At 40.5% G+C, this 15,073-nt stretch overlaps 1 protein-coding gene across 3 annotated transcripts in view; it reads left to right on the plus strand.

Annotated features, from left to right (window-relative positions):
• LOC124185018 (dipeptidase 1-like) overlaps positions 1-15,073 on the plus strand; it is a 1,685,273-nt gene that overhangs the window by 1,352,410 nt on the left and 317,790 nt on the right. The gene's annotated exons all lie outside the window — the stretch shown is intronic.

Below are 15,073 nucleotides of genomic sequence, written 5' to 3' on the forward strand. Positions count from 1 at the left end.
AAAATGAAAAAAAGTTTTTAGAAAACGAAAAACGGTTTTCAGAAAATGAAAAAAAGTTTTTCAAAAAATAAAATGTGTCATAATCGTATGGAAAAATTGCATATTGTCATTATTATTATCATTATCATTATTTTCACAGTACAGAGTATGGCACATGTGCAAACAAAGGATATAAAATGTGGAAATATTTGTATATTCGAAATCTTTCATTGTAATTCGGAAAATACATACAAATTATGTTACACGTCTGTTTTATTTATACAACTATTGTACGAACTATTACAACCCAACCACTTCACATAGAATAGATTCCCGCGTTTGCGTAATACTTTATCCGCAAGGTGGCCGTCGGGATATTTCACTTCGTTGAGCTCTTCCTCGTAGAAGCCCCCGTCGATGGGATGATCTTGATAATCGGTAAGCTTGTAGGTGAGTGAATTGGTATTTTTACCTCACTCACGGTGAATATTTCTGTCGTCCAATTGGGTGTATAGCCTTTTTCGAATACATTCTTGTACTTGCTGATTCGAACTCGATCGCCTACACTGAATTTCCGCGCTCGATGACTTCGTTTGATTTGCCGAGGCTTGTACACGCTACGATACAGCTGTTTTTCATTCTCCGTGCTTACATCCATCGGTTTCATCAGAATCGTGCGATGTTTGATGTTGTTGTAGGACTTCATTCAGGGAAGAAATCCCTTTGGAAGCGTGAAAAATAGGTATTTTTTGATAATTTTTTCAGAGGGGAAAAAATTATCTAAAAATTTTCAAATTTCAACATAATTTCATTGAAGCATTCAAGGTGAAAAGTGATTTTTTTTGTCGCGATCATACACAAAATGGCGGCGTTATCAAGGGTCTTGGGACGTCTGTTTTCCGTGACATCGAAAAGTGCTGCAGTTGTCACTCTTTTGCTGTTAATCTGAAAAAGATTTGACAAGTGTTATTCGTTTATTAACATATTACGGAAAAGGATGTACCTAAAAAATGATGACAAAGTGCAAAATTGAAAATTTGGGAGCCCCTTCATTCTAAGGGTCGTATTTTCGATCTTTTTTTCGACATACTTGACCCCTTAAAAGGTATTTATTTACGCGCTACCTTTCGATTTTTAGGTACATCCTTCCGATAATATTACTGAGTGTGATCTCCCAAAATTTCATCGAAATCGGTCGATAACTCTTGGAGCTACAACACGAGCAGTTTTTGAAAATGTTTTTTCGAAATAATCGCGTTTAAAGTTTCAACATGTGAAAACTAGCGATTGTAGAGACTTACCGATTAATCAGTGATGCCAGGCGCGTACAGCAGACCTTCTTCTTCCTCGAAAAGCACATTTTCGGGCTATATTGCCTCGCGTTCCTTTCGGATAGTTTGGCATTTTACTTTGGTAAATTCGGCTGTTCGTGACAAAATTTCAAACGAAACTGAATCTGTTTTACGGGCAACGTATCGTTCCGTATACCTACCGTTTCACGCTATATGGATATATCTATAATGCACTCTTTATAAAATTTCTCGAAACATCTGCCTGGTCAAAAAAAAAGGTAAATATGGGAGCATTGCGATGTGAAGGTTGCTCCGCCTCTAACGGTCCGAGCGCTCGACTCGCTACCTGACCGCACGCTGTCGCTCCGCTGTACACTATATGCGATAACTCCGCAAATATTAATTATTTCGGGTTTTTCTTAGGTCAGTATATTCTTTGGGTATTATACTTTCGAAATATGTATAAAAAAAATCGATTCTTTGAAAATTCTAAAGGGATTTCTCCCCTTAAATCATCCAAAATATTGATCCACTCGTACGATCCTTGGAGTATCAACCGATTCCACATTTTATTTTTCAATGTTCGATTAAAACGTTCGCAGATCAACGCCTTCAAGCCGCTAAATGTCGAATACGTGTTGATATTGTGCTGCTTCACGAGGGCTTTGAATTCGCTGTTGTAAAATTCTTTGCCTTGATCAACGTGTAGATGTGTAGGTATACGGCTCTGGGTCGGTACAGATTTCATGGCGGCAGTAACATCTTTCCCACTCTCAGACTTTATCGGCACCGGCCACGGGTACTTGGAAAATATTTCGATGATTGTCAGTAGGTACTTGTATCTCTTGTTGTGCGAGCTGTATGCGGTCATATCGACGAGATCAGCTTGCCAGGACTTATCCAGTCCACGTACATCTACGAATCAGCGCGGATAGTTGCGTCGAGCCGGTCTGTGAAGTTCAGCAGCTATTACAGTCTTCATTGTTCCCAACTCTTCACCGTTCAATTTTTCGAATTGGTGCTCAACCACTCTGGTTCCTCAATCCATACTAATTCCCTGCTAGCTTGTTCCAGCGTCAGTGTTGCTTGATCCCTAATATGTTTGATGCGACTCAACGCGTTTTCTACGATTGCGTTATTTATGCGTAGCTGTTTCAACTCCTCGTTGTGATTATGCACGAAACTCTCAAAATTTGATTGAGAAGTATCCACAATATCCACAGCCATAGACTGTGAAGCAGTATTGAGAACTTTTAAGGAAACAGCATCGGTGGAGTACTGCGGATCAGCTATGTTACACAATCGTTTACCATCCCAATCATACTAATTGTCGTTAGTGGTTTTGAATCCAACACCCGAAGGCCCTCGAATAAATTTTTTACTCCCACCACGCTCCGAGTGTCGCCCGAATATGTCTATGCTCATCACTGGACAGTCACTGAACAAATGATGATTCTATGATTACACGCCGTTAATAAACGATTGCAGCCTCGCGCAACTCCTCAATAATGGAGACTATTTCGTTGGAATGGCTGGTATTGTCTGCAGCCTGTGACGCCATAAGCAGCCGGAGACGATCTACAATTTCATTTGGATCATCCCAGTAGACGTAATCAACGTCTTGGTCATTCTTTCGCGCAATTTTATAGTCGGATAAGCCTTTACCCGATTTTTTCGGCGAGCCAACGTGTTGTGCAATGAAATTTCTATATTTTGCGCTTTTAAATCATCTCGAAGGCTTCCATCGGCTTGGTAACGTTTTCGATGCGCATTTGTCGTCGTTACAATTTTTATATAAATATTCTCATCCACATCATTTACAATCGATGCATCGGGTGATTTTTTAAACAGTAATTCGAATAATCCAGGTGTTCTCTCATAACTTTTATCCCCTACATTGACCAAATTATCAGTGAAATTAATCGGCGTATCACCAATCATCATACCGTTTGTCAACTTTCGAATACCGTATGTGGTATCCAAATCCCTCTTTTTGCTTGTACTAAAAATTTTCAAATATCGCGCCATGGAATCCGTTGTTTTCTTCACCGGCGTACTTGTAGTAGAAATTTCACCAAACTTTAGTGTTTTATTATTTGCTTCCATGAAATTTTCCTCATCCATATCCTCATCCTCCTCATCATCATCGTCATCCCCGGTATTCTCGTCATCTTTTCCTTCTTCTTTCTTCATTGTCACATCCGGTAGTTCCGTTTTAATTTTATGTTCAATATGCTGCTGTCTTAAGGTATGAACCACTTCTTGCAACGGTGTTACTAAAGGCTTGAATACCTCGCCCATAACCTGTTCGGTCGTGTCCTTGTCCAACTTGAGCATCTTGTGCTTCCGCTGTATCCTATCGGATGCTTTCGATATTTCACTCAATGTATCGCTATGCTTACGAATCTTGGCACTCTCCATGTTGCCGACTCGATTGTTGCAACGAAACTGTGCAAGTTTATGTCAGTTTATGCTTATAAAGCAGTCAAACCCCTTCCTTTTATAGCCCCCCATTGATTTCACTATCCTTGTCAATTACAGTAAAACTGTAATTGTCATCATTCCAGCATGACGAGAACAAGACTTTAAATTTCTGATACGTCATGTCTGTGTTCACATGATCGTTGTAGATATGTTTCAGATTCATATCATCCTTCCGAAATAGCACCAATAAGTTTGCATTGTCAAGCACTAGGTGTTTTGGAATGCGCGCATACATTTGACTCAGATAAAAGCTATCGATATCGCGATGTCTGCCCATGCTGAAGTATGCTCCGATATTATCTTGCTTTTCACAGGCTACATCGTCGAAAATCATAACAGAGTTGGGGCGAGCATTTTCCGGTTTTACAACCTCATCGTTCTGGCAAAACGGGAAATACCCCATTCCCTGCACGGGTTCCAGTAACTTTGACAAAAATTGATACTTTGGCTGGATGAGAGATTTCGAACAGACGTAGATATTTTCGAAACGCAATCCATTGCCGTGGGTGACGAGTGAGAGAAGAGCTTTAGTTTTACCGCAATTTGATGGCCCGCAAAAAATTGCTCTCACGGTATTTGGCAGCAGTTTTCCATGTCGTTTTCCTATCTTTCTCTTACCACGTCGAACCATTTTATCGAAATTCGCGATAGGCAGTTTATCGGGCTGATCTTGGAATCTCATGATGCTTCGTTGGCATGACAACGAGAACTGAGATGATGGTATATAAATTCCTTCTTTTCTAGAAGTCACGTTAGTTGTTGCCCGACTATGAGAACGTGCACACGAAAGGAAGGCGGTGCTGGTTTGTCAAATGAAATCATCAATCATCTCCCAGTTGAATTGCATATGCCATGGTATTAGTACTGCGGACCTGGAACGAAATTGAGCAAGAGGTCGGCTGGTGAAGATTTGGGGATCAATCCGCTGGATACCGCGTGTGAAGACCACGACATTGCATACGCAAAGAATCGCGATATCGCAGCGAGAAATCTTGCCGACAAAGCGCTCGCTGAGAAGGCGTGAAATCACGGCTTGGCCAAGGACGCTAGTGTGGGTGAAAAGGCTGTAGCCTGGGGAGTCACCAACACCATGAAAGCTAAATCTAAACTCGGAATGGGTTTAGCTGCGAAGCGGTCGAAACTTAGAGCGGCTGCGAAGAAAAAATCTAGAACTGGCGGGAGGAGTAAACAGCGGAACAGAACTGTGAATCTCCAATCCATTATCACAGCAGCAAAGGTCGCCATGCGGCCGGGTTATCAAGCCTTCGAGTCGGCGTTGGCGGGTGCTCGTGCGGCTGCGCGTGGGACAGGAAAGAATGTTCGTATGCCTCGCGTTATACGTGTGCCCGATGAAATTGGCGGCATCCCGCCGTTTTTCATTCGAATTCTGGCCGATCTAAGCGCTACTGGGGCTCTTGCGGGTGGTGCTGCGGGTACAGCTGAAGCTGTCAACGAAGCTAGTGTCAACAAACATCGGTTGAACGAGGCCAAACGGCACAATGCAACAATGGAGGCGATTGCTTTGAGCAAGGGATCATACCTGCGACCCTACCGCAGCGGAATGGGCCTGTCAAACTAATAAAGCTACCACACCGAGCTCTCACCAACATTGATTTACGCAACTATGCTAAAAATATGAAAGTTTCACATTTTTGTGGTGTTTTCGTGCGGAATGATCTGCTGAAACCAGGACCAAAAATGCGAGAATCCGCAATCATCAATCTTGATGATAAAAACGGTTCAGGGGCACATTGGGTTGCATACAAGAAAAATGGTGACCATGTTGTGTATTTCGATAGTTTTGGTGATTTGAAACGGCCTAAAGACTTGATGAGGTATCTCGGTGTTGGTAGCGTTGAATACAATCATAAAAGGTATCAGGAATATGATACTGTGATTTTCGGCCACTTTTGTCTCAAATTTCTCAGCGAACAACTATAAAAAGACAAGGGTTACATGAGCAAGCATTAGTCATGTCGGAATCGTTGACGTTAACACTGTCAGGCACATCCTCCGTGCTGGAGGCTCAATATTCCCCCCCAATCGAGTTATCACTAGAGAAGAACTATGTTCTCGGACTCGTCGAGTTCCTGACATTCAATTCAATACTCAATATCCACGAGACGTGTAATAAATATCACCTAAAACGAGCGGACAACAGCTGAGAGAGCATCACGTTACCGACGGGAAGCTATGAAATTTAGGATATTGAAAATTTTCTGCGTAAGGAGCTACCCACCGACATTACCCTTAGTCTGAAAGCTAACGACAACGAGCAGAACAGTGAAGTCACGTGCAATCATGTGGTAGACTTTAAGCCCAAAGATTCCATCGGCCAATTATTGTGATTTAAGGCGGTTGAGCTATCATGAGACGTTACTCATGAATCTGAATTACCCGTAGCCATACTGAAGGTTAATACCTTACGCGTTAAGTGTAGCATAACCACATAGGCGTACATAAACGAGCATCGAGCTCACACGAGTCACGAATTTTTCCCAGCTGTTCCACCGGGATATAAGATTGTCGAAGTGCCTACCAACGTCATTCACCTGCCAATCGCCGTACAGTCGATACATCATTTACACCTGAGAATAGTCGATCAAGACGACGAGCTGATTAATTTTCGCGGCGAAACGATTACTGTACGTTTACACGTGAAATCACTCAAATAACGGGAATCGTATTTCAGACGAGAACATTGGGCAAAAGTTATAGAAGTCAAACGTCATGGTCAAAAATCATCAGTCGCTCGACACCTCTGACAACGTTTACACCGCCTACTAGACTGACACCTCTGAACGTTCGGTTTCTCTAGAGCCTCGGTCTTCGATTACGTGGAAATTTTGGAAAATAAGAATTCGTGTTCGCTGCATCCTGTGTGTGTTACCATGGAAGAAATAACAAGAATACAGAAACCTGTGGTATTCGACGAATCGATTGCGCACTCTGAGATTCATGCTCATCAGCCGTTTGCATCATCCACCTTCCAGAACAACGATGAAATCCATATTGTTGTTTAACATCAAGACTTGTGTCTACAGCCCAGTGAAAGCTCTCCACACATTCATGGAAAAATCACAAAGGATGATGGTCTGGCTGCGGTGACGGTTACGAAATTGATCCACATGGCCGTTTGTCATTTGTTTGAGGAAGTTCGCTATGAGTTGAACGGTGTAGAGATTGATCGGAACAAAAATGTCGGCATCACCACTACTATCAAGGGTTACGTATCCTTGACTCCAGGCCAGCAATAAAGTCTGGAGAATGCCGGGTGGTTGAGTGGGGATAAGGAACTCACCGATGCCGCTGGAAATTTCGATGTTATTTTACCGTTAAATTATGTGCTAGGCTTCGCCAAACATCATCGTCGAGTCATCGTCAATGCTAAACATGAGTTAATTCTCACACGTTTCAACACTATTTTGAATGCCGTGATCCAGGCCTCGGCGACGGAAAACTTCAAAATCACCCGAAATAAAATCGAGTGGTTGTTGCCCCAGATCAAACTGGCAGATAAACCGAAAATCCAGCTACTCAACTACATCGCCAAGGATCCGACCATATTCATGAGTTTTCGTTATTGGGAAACGTACGTGTATCCGATGCTCCCATCAACAGCACGGCATATATGGTCAGTCAAGACATCGACGCAGCTTGAGAAGCCGAGATATGTCGTTCTATGATTTCAAACTGCAAGGAGAAACGAGTCGCTGAAAAATGCCAGCGTATTTGATCATTGCCGGATCAGAGATGTAAAACTCTTTCTCAACTCACAGTGCTATTCCTACGGAAATATGAATCTTCTTACATACAATAATCAATACGCCATTCCCTATGATATGTGTGTTCGGTTTCAAATGACCTACTATAACAAAGAAGCTGAGCCTCTGCTATCGAAGCGTGAATTCATGAACCAAGCTCCCCTTATCGTTATCGATTGCTTCAAGCAGAACGAAACATTGAAAACTGGACTTGTGGACATTCTATTGGAATTTGACTCCAGCATTACGTTTCCATCACACACTTCTGCCTACTGCATGATCTTGCATGACCGCATTGTTGAATATAATCCGATTAGTGGTACTGTAAAAAAATTGGTATAATTCAATTTTGGAATAATAATATGTTTTATTGATATGGATATTGAAAATAATATGTACAATTTTTCTCGTTAAAATTTAGAATTAGATAATTCAGAATAGAATAAGAAAACTACATGTAATTGATGGTAAACAAAAAAATTGTTAAAAGCATTCAAAACGCCATTCTGAACCTTCCTTCAGGGGTCATTTCTAGGAATTTTTTCAATAGATCTGGCAGGTTTTTATCCTATCCGATTTATGCGCGGTTTTCCCGCGCCAAACAAGTCTCGACAGAAATTATTTTGGGTGTTTGTGTGTGTGTGTCAAATCCTATGAAAATAACCATCTTGCGGCAAACCGCGAAAATGATCAAGGGGGGGGGGGGGGGGGGGGGGGGGGTAGCGCCGCGGATTTGGGGGGGGGGAGCTAGGGGAGAGCGCGCCATTGTATGATCCAGAACTCTCATATATACACTACTCGCGGGCGGCGCCCCTAAAGGTTTCATTCGGCTTTGAAGTGTAAAGTAAGAAAAATGTGTTTCGATTTTCCCGCCGAGTACGAAGGAAAACTTGGAAAATCAATGTGAGAAAAGTCTATGGAGAATGTTGAGAACAAGTCGGAAGCCAAAATAAAGACAGACGTAAAAAAAGCGATAGAGTGTGTGAGATTATAGAAATAACAAAAATATATTATTTATGAGATTATACATAAGACAAAAATATATTTAATTCTGGGAATCTAGCTTCACCAGTCCGACGTCCGCTTTTCTTTCTTTACAACAATTAAATAATAGAATATCGGTTCACTAGCCGTACAATTCCTACAGGGCGAAATTACAATGGTCTGAGCAACTTATCTTTTCTAGATGCCTCGTCGATCGTTGGCTCTTTCTTTTAGACACCGGGGACTCTCGGATGGTGATTTGGCGGAGAATTAATTTGTGGAATCTTCCGATGTTCAACTCGATCGGGATGGGCCGTCCGTATCCAGTCCACGTTACCCTCCCTTTCCCCTTTTCCAGTTATTATAAATTGGCACGCGACTGATCTCTTCAACGTCCCCGGAGAGAAAGAGAAAGAGATCCCGTGGTCCCCGAAAATCTTACCCCTTTCGCTGGCCGAGCGAATACCGCGAACGTATCGGCTATTAACGCTACTCGACGCCGCGTCACCGATCTCCTCTAATTTACCATCTTAGTGGCCTAATAAGGCCGCAAATATTTGAACTTGGCATCGGCACTTACAAGTGCTTCGTGAAAACTACTGCAAAAATGATAGCATTGGTAAACATAATATACAGTGCAGTAGAAAACGAAGCCAGTGAAGAGATGGAGAGAATTGACATTAAAAAACCGGTGTTCGATGGCCAGGACCATGGTATGTGGAAAAAACGTATCATTCTATATCTAAATCTGAAAAAGTGCCACGTGGTCGCGGAGAAAGCAAAAGCAGCCGCAGATGGAGACGAGTGGGACGAAAAAGACGTGTTGGCAATGAATTACGTATACAGTGCTATCTCCAACAAGCAAATGGAATTTGTGTGTAATGAAGAAAGTACGTATGATATAGTACAAGAATTTGATAGGTGATATCTGGAAGAGTCAACGGCGTTGCAAATCGTGTGCAGAAACAAACTAGAGAAAATGCGATTAGAAAAGTATAGTGACGCGGCCGCGTTCGTTAGTGACTTTGAAAAATCAATGAATGATTTGAAAAACTCGGGCGTGAGTGTAACCGAAATAGAAAATCTCAACTATATGTTGAACATGATGCCAAATTCATATTGTTACATCGGCGATTTGATAGACGCAATTCCGCGCGATGACCAAATGGCGGCGTACGTGATAAACAAAATTGAGCTTGCGGAAAAGAAGCTGCAGAACGAGCAAGAAGAAGAAAAGAAAACCAACGCATACATCGTGAAAAAGGACAGCACAGGATGCTACAATTGCGGTAACGACGACCATTCTGCCCGGAGCTGCCCAGAACAGTCACGTGGTCGAGGACGTGGCTACGGCGGACGAGGCACTGGAAGAGGAAGAGGGGGCTTCAGAGGTAGGGGTAGAAGCAGCGAACGATGCAGCAGGGGCCGCGGAAATTTTGATCGAGCGTCGGGTGAACGGCAGCTGGAGCAGAACAATGGAGCTAGCATGTGGATAGCTACGACAGCGCACGCGGCGCACAATAGTGAGGTATACATATAAAGTAAAAGATTATGAAATTAATTGGCTGCTAGATAGCGGGTGCACGGACCACGTTATTAATAACGATAAATATTTCGATAAGTTCATTGAGTTGAAGCAACTTGTAAATATTTACTTAGACGATAACTGTTGATTATATCCTATTCTTGATGGCCGGACGGTTTTGTTTTATCAAATTATAACAACAACACATGAAGCGTTAATCGAGTAAATATATTTACGATAGAGTTGTACAGCAACAAAATCAAATGGGAAGTTGTCCTTATAAATGTGTATTATATTTGTGTGGTTGAGAGTGTGTGTGTGAGTGAGTGTCTGGAATTGAGTGTTCGTATCTCATACGACAAGTGTCGCCTCCTCAACAGATTTTGCATGTATTTCGTTGTATCTGTTCAACAATAACAGACCTGTACAAGCGACAAAAATTGGAAACGTCGTAAGTTATTTTGAAGCATTTGGAAAATACAATGAAATAAATATTACCAATGTTTATTACGCTAAAGACATGAGCCGAAATTTAATCAGTTACGGGAAAATTACAGACAACAATGAGATTATTTCTAAAAGTAATATGTCGAAAATTATTGATAAATACGGAAAAGTACAGGCTGTTACGCACAAACAAAATACAATTTATCCGATGAAAAGCGTCATGAAAGTTGAAGAAAAACTGGTAAATAATGCCGAATTTGAAGGCAATATGAATAACAAAGGGAAGTGGCATAGGATGCTGGGGCACGTAATTTCAATTATTTAAAAGCGTTGTGCAGAGAAAAATTGGTATTGGGAATGCCTAATGAATTAGAATCGGAATTATTAAAATGTAAGATATGTGTGGAAAACAAAAAGCCCAATTTGCCCTTTGATAATGATCGGATTCTCGCACGTAAGCTATTAAGAATAGTCCATTCTGATGTTTGCGGTCCGTTTAAAACAGTTGACGTAAATAATGAAAAATATTTTGTGTCTTTCATTGACGATTTTAGTAGAATGGTAAAAGTTTGTTGTATCAAAAAAAGGAGTAAAGTGTATAATTGCTTAACTCAGTATATAAACGAAAGTGAAAATTTAACCGGAAAAAAGGTAAAAATTATAAGATGTGATAACGTTTTAGAATATGTGCAGGGTCAATTTCATTGGTTTCCAAAAGAAAGAGGTATTATTTTAAATACTTGCCCTGCGTATGTGCACGAGCTAAACGGTACGGCAGAGAGACTTGACCGAACGATCGTGGACATGTCAAGTTGTCTGTTAGCAGAGGCGCGAGTAGACGGAAAATATTTGCTAGAAATCGTTCCACGGCGGCCTACTTAAAAAATAGAACGTTAACGAATACGATAGAGAGAAAGACCCCGTACGAAATTTTCCTCAACAAAAAACAGAATCTAGAAAATCTGAGGCTATATTGGAGTAGAGTTTTCGTGCGTAAACCGGAACAGACTAGAAAGTCAAAATGTGATAGGAAAGCCGACATAGGGATAATGTTAGGTTATAGTGAAGTAGGGTACCGCATATTAGTTAACAACAGAATGATAGTTACGAGACACGTTAAATTTATTGATAGAAACGTAAGATACATAGGACTTGATAATCCAGAAATCATTTTAATATATCTAATATTACTTGAATTTTCAATTTGAACATTAGGTTCCCTTCATTTATTTAATCAAACATCATTGAAAATTTGCGAAATGAACTCTGATAATATTGGAAAATTTTTAATAGCAGTAGCAATAATTTATTGATCGGAAAAAATACATTGACTATCGACTATTTGTAGATTTTGTTGAACTTTTTTCGAGAAAAAAAAGATTCACCATTCTGTTACAGATAGTGAGATATTTAAATTTCTTGAACACTCGGTTTAATGTCTCATTTTCAAAAGTGATAGAATTCAATATTACCGCGTGAAATCACAAGTGAGTGAGAAAGTTGCTTAGTTGCTTAAAAGTGGGGATGATCTTTGTACGTGTGATGAATTGAATAGGCAGATAACAGTAAATATTAGAGATGTAATTATTTTGGCTGTATCACCTGTTGATAGAAAAAATTTTCATTGTTATTTCTAATGTACGAAATAATAAAAGTGATCAAATCAAGTGTTCCCACCTACCTGCTACGTGTCTTCCAAGCACCCAACATTTGAACAGATTTCTCATTTCAGTCAAATAAAGCCAATTTTCAAAGAGCATTAGCATCAACTTTCCGAGTCACTACCTCGACTGTTTGTGATTCTAACCTCAAAAATTCGTGAGAATTACATCACCGCCAGAAACAGAGTTTGACAGCTGAAACTTGGAGTGGCCAGCATGCCCGAGCAGCTGATAAAACTCACGCGTGCGCATTGTATGTATAGTTTCAAGAGATTGTCGCGGTATATGCCCCAGTGGCGTGTAATCAAACATTGAAATTCTTATCAGCCTTTTGTTGCCAAAATGAATTGATTATCAAACAAATGGACGTAGAAACAGCATTTCTAAATGGCAAATTAACCGCTGAGGTATATATTCATGAATCATATGGTTACGAAGATGGGACTGATAGAGTTTGTAAATTACATAAATATATGTATGGTCTGAAAGAAAGTCCCAGAGATTGGTATGAATATTTGAATGAATACTGAAAGAATTAAGTTTGATCGAAGTTATGCTGAATTATGCCTATATGCGCAAGGAAAAGGAGATGTCATTTATTTAGCGATCTACGTAGATGACGTTCCAATCTACAGCAAAAATAAGAGAAAAATTCAAATAGTTAAAAAGTTACTCTCAGAAAGATTTAAAATGAAAAATCTAGGAGAGATAAAAGAATATCTAGGAATTATTATTGAGTATAATTGTAATAAAGGGGAAATGAAACTGAATCAAACTGAGTACATTAAGCTATTATCACAGAAGTATAATTTGGAAAATAGCAAGTTGTACAATACCCCTATGGAGGTGAATTTAAAAATAGAAAAATCAGACAACTGTGAGAAAGATATATTATACAGAAATTTGATGGGCGCGTTACTATATATAAGTCCAAACACAAGGCCAGATATAAGCGTTAGTGTAAACTATTTAAGTCACTTACAAAGCAGTTTCGACAGAACTCATTTTTCGTACGCTCTGCGAATTTTGAAGTACCTGTATGCCACCAAAGAGTTTAAATTGCGTTGTAAAAAAAATAAGAATTGCAATGTCATGAATCGTTGTGTAGACGCCGATTCGGCAGGCGACGTGAATGATAGAAAATGTACATCAGAATATGTAATCAGGTTGTACGGAAATGTTATAGTATGGAAATCGCGCAAACAAGAGTGTGTAACAAAAGCGTCAACATATGCCGAGTATGTTGCGTTGTCAGATGCCATGAGTGAAATGAAGTTTTTGTTTGAGTTGATGAAAACGTTTAATATTAGAGCCAGCGAACCGATTCAGGTGTACGAGGACAACTCGGGAACAGTGAATATTGCTGAGTACGGAAACTTTGAAACACATCGAGAATCACTACCATTTTGTACGTGAGTGTGTAAAGGATGGAATAATAAGTGTGATAAAAATTGACACTGAAGAAAAAGTAGCGGATGTGTTGACCAATAGTCTAAGAGCTGGTGAACTTTTTAGTGACGTCATTTCATAAACAAAATTTTCCATCTTGTCATACACTCTTAACATAGCTGATCATTGATTCGGAAGTCTGCCTGGCCTCCAGTACTGGAGAACGCGGTGGGAGGGGTGCTAAGGGTTAAAAAAAATCAATTGAAAAACGTCGTGACATAAGCGCTAATTTTTTGTGTAGTAGCAAGGAATGATATTTTCAGTTGAATAGAAAAATGAATGGAAAAATAGCGGCAGACAACAAAAAAGACATGCGAAAATGTATCTATCTTACGTCATACTATAAGGGTTGAAACAAAAATAAACTTTTACAAGGAGTCATCCAAATTCTATGTACGAAAAAGCAGAAAAATACCTTGACCCGAACACCGTGGCAGACAACGAAAAAGACCGGTAAATCCTCGCAGATTTGGAAGCGGGCGCTATGGTTATTTTCGATGACTGGAATTTTATTTCGTTATATTGTTATATAGCAGGGTGAGCATATGTATTTTTGAGTATTATTCATATTTTGCTGTTAATATTATTATTCATTATTTTTTTATTGTTATTATAGATTATTTTTATTGTTATTTAGTAATATGAGGCCTGATACGTCGTGTTGTACAAGGTGTAATGTTGATGTCTGAGTCAGAAATTTTTGTATAAAATATATTTTCAAAATATTATTTGTGCACTTATACAATGTTGCAATGTGTATTTGTACACATATTTGGGTATGATAGTCTGAGCCCACAGTGGATCGAAGACACTCTCCGTAGTAGTATAGGAAGGCCGGTTCTGAGTACAAACACCTTCTTTACCGACCGAGCCGCTCCGCGCAGCCCACCGAGCCGCTCCGCGCAGCCCAGACTCAAACCCTTTTCCGCTCCGCGTAGCCCAGACTCAAACCCTTTTCCGCGATGACGTCACAGTCTGCCGTACCGAAGGTCAAAACCGTGCAACCTTACCGACAGTTGTATCGATCGAGGGTCAAAATCGTGCTGTTTCACCGACAATCTTACCAACCGAAGGTCTGTAGTGCTCGCCTGCCAACGGTAGAGGGCGCAGCGGGCGGCGAGAACTTTTTTACCGTCCCGCATTCTTCTCCCACGATAGGACTGCTGATGTGTAACATAAACCACTCCGAATTCCTTTCCCGGGGTAGGACTGCTGATGTGTGACGTCAACCACCTCACATTTCTTCCCACGTTATCAACCACGTGACATTCCAAAATTAATAGTTCCGAGAATCGTGTTTCACTTATTCGGATGTCGGTTTGATATCAACCACGTGACATTTTTTGGCTTGTAACTGCCGTGTGAACTCAACGATGAATTTTGAACGGGTTCAGACAAGACCAGCGTGCAAGGTCGACCGATAGCCGCGGTACATTCAGAGCCAAGGATCTGCGGTGTTGGGTTACTATTGCTCAGGGAATGCTGAAA

This window comes from Neodiprion fabricii, chromosome 6, assembly GCF_021155785.1.
Source record: "Neodiprion fabricii isolate iyNeoFabr1 chromosome 6, iyNeoFabr1.1, whole genome shotgun sequence".
Lineage (NCBI taxonomy): Eukaryota > Metazoa > Arthropoda > Insecta > Hymenoptera > Diprionidae > Neodiprion > Neodiprion fabricii.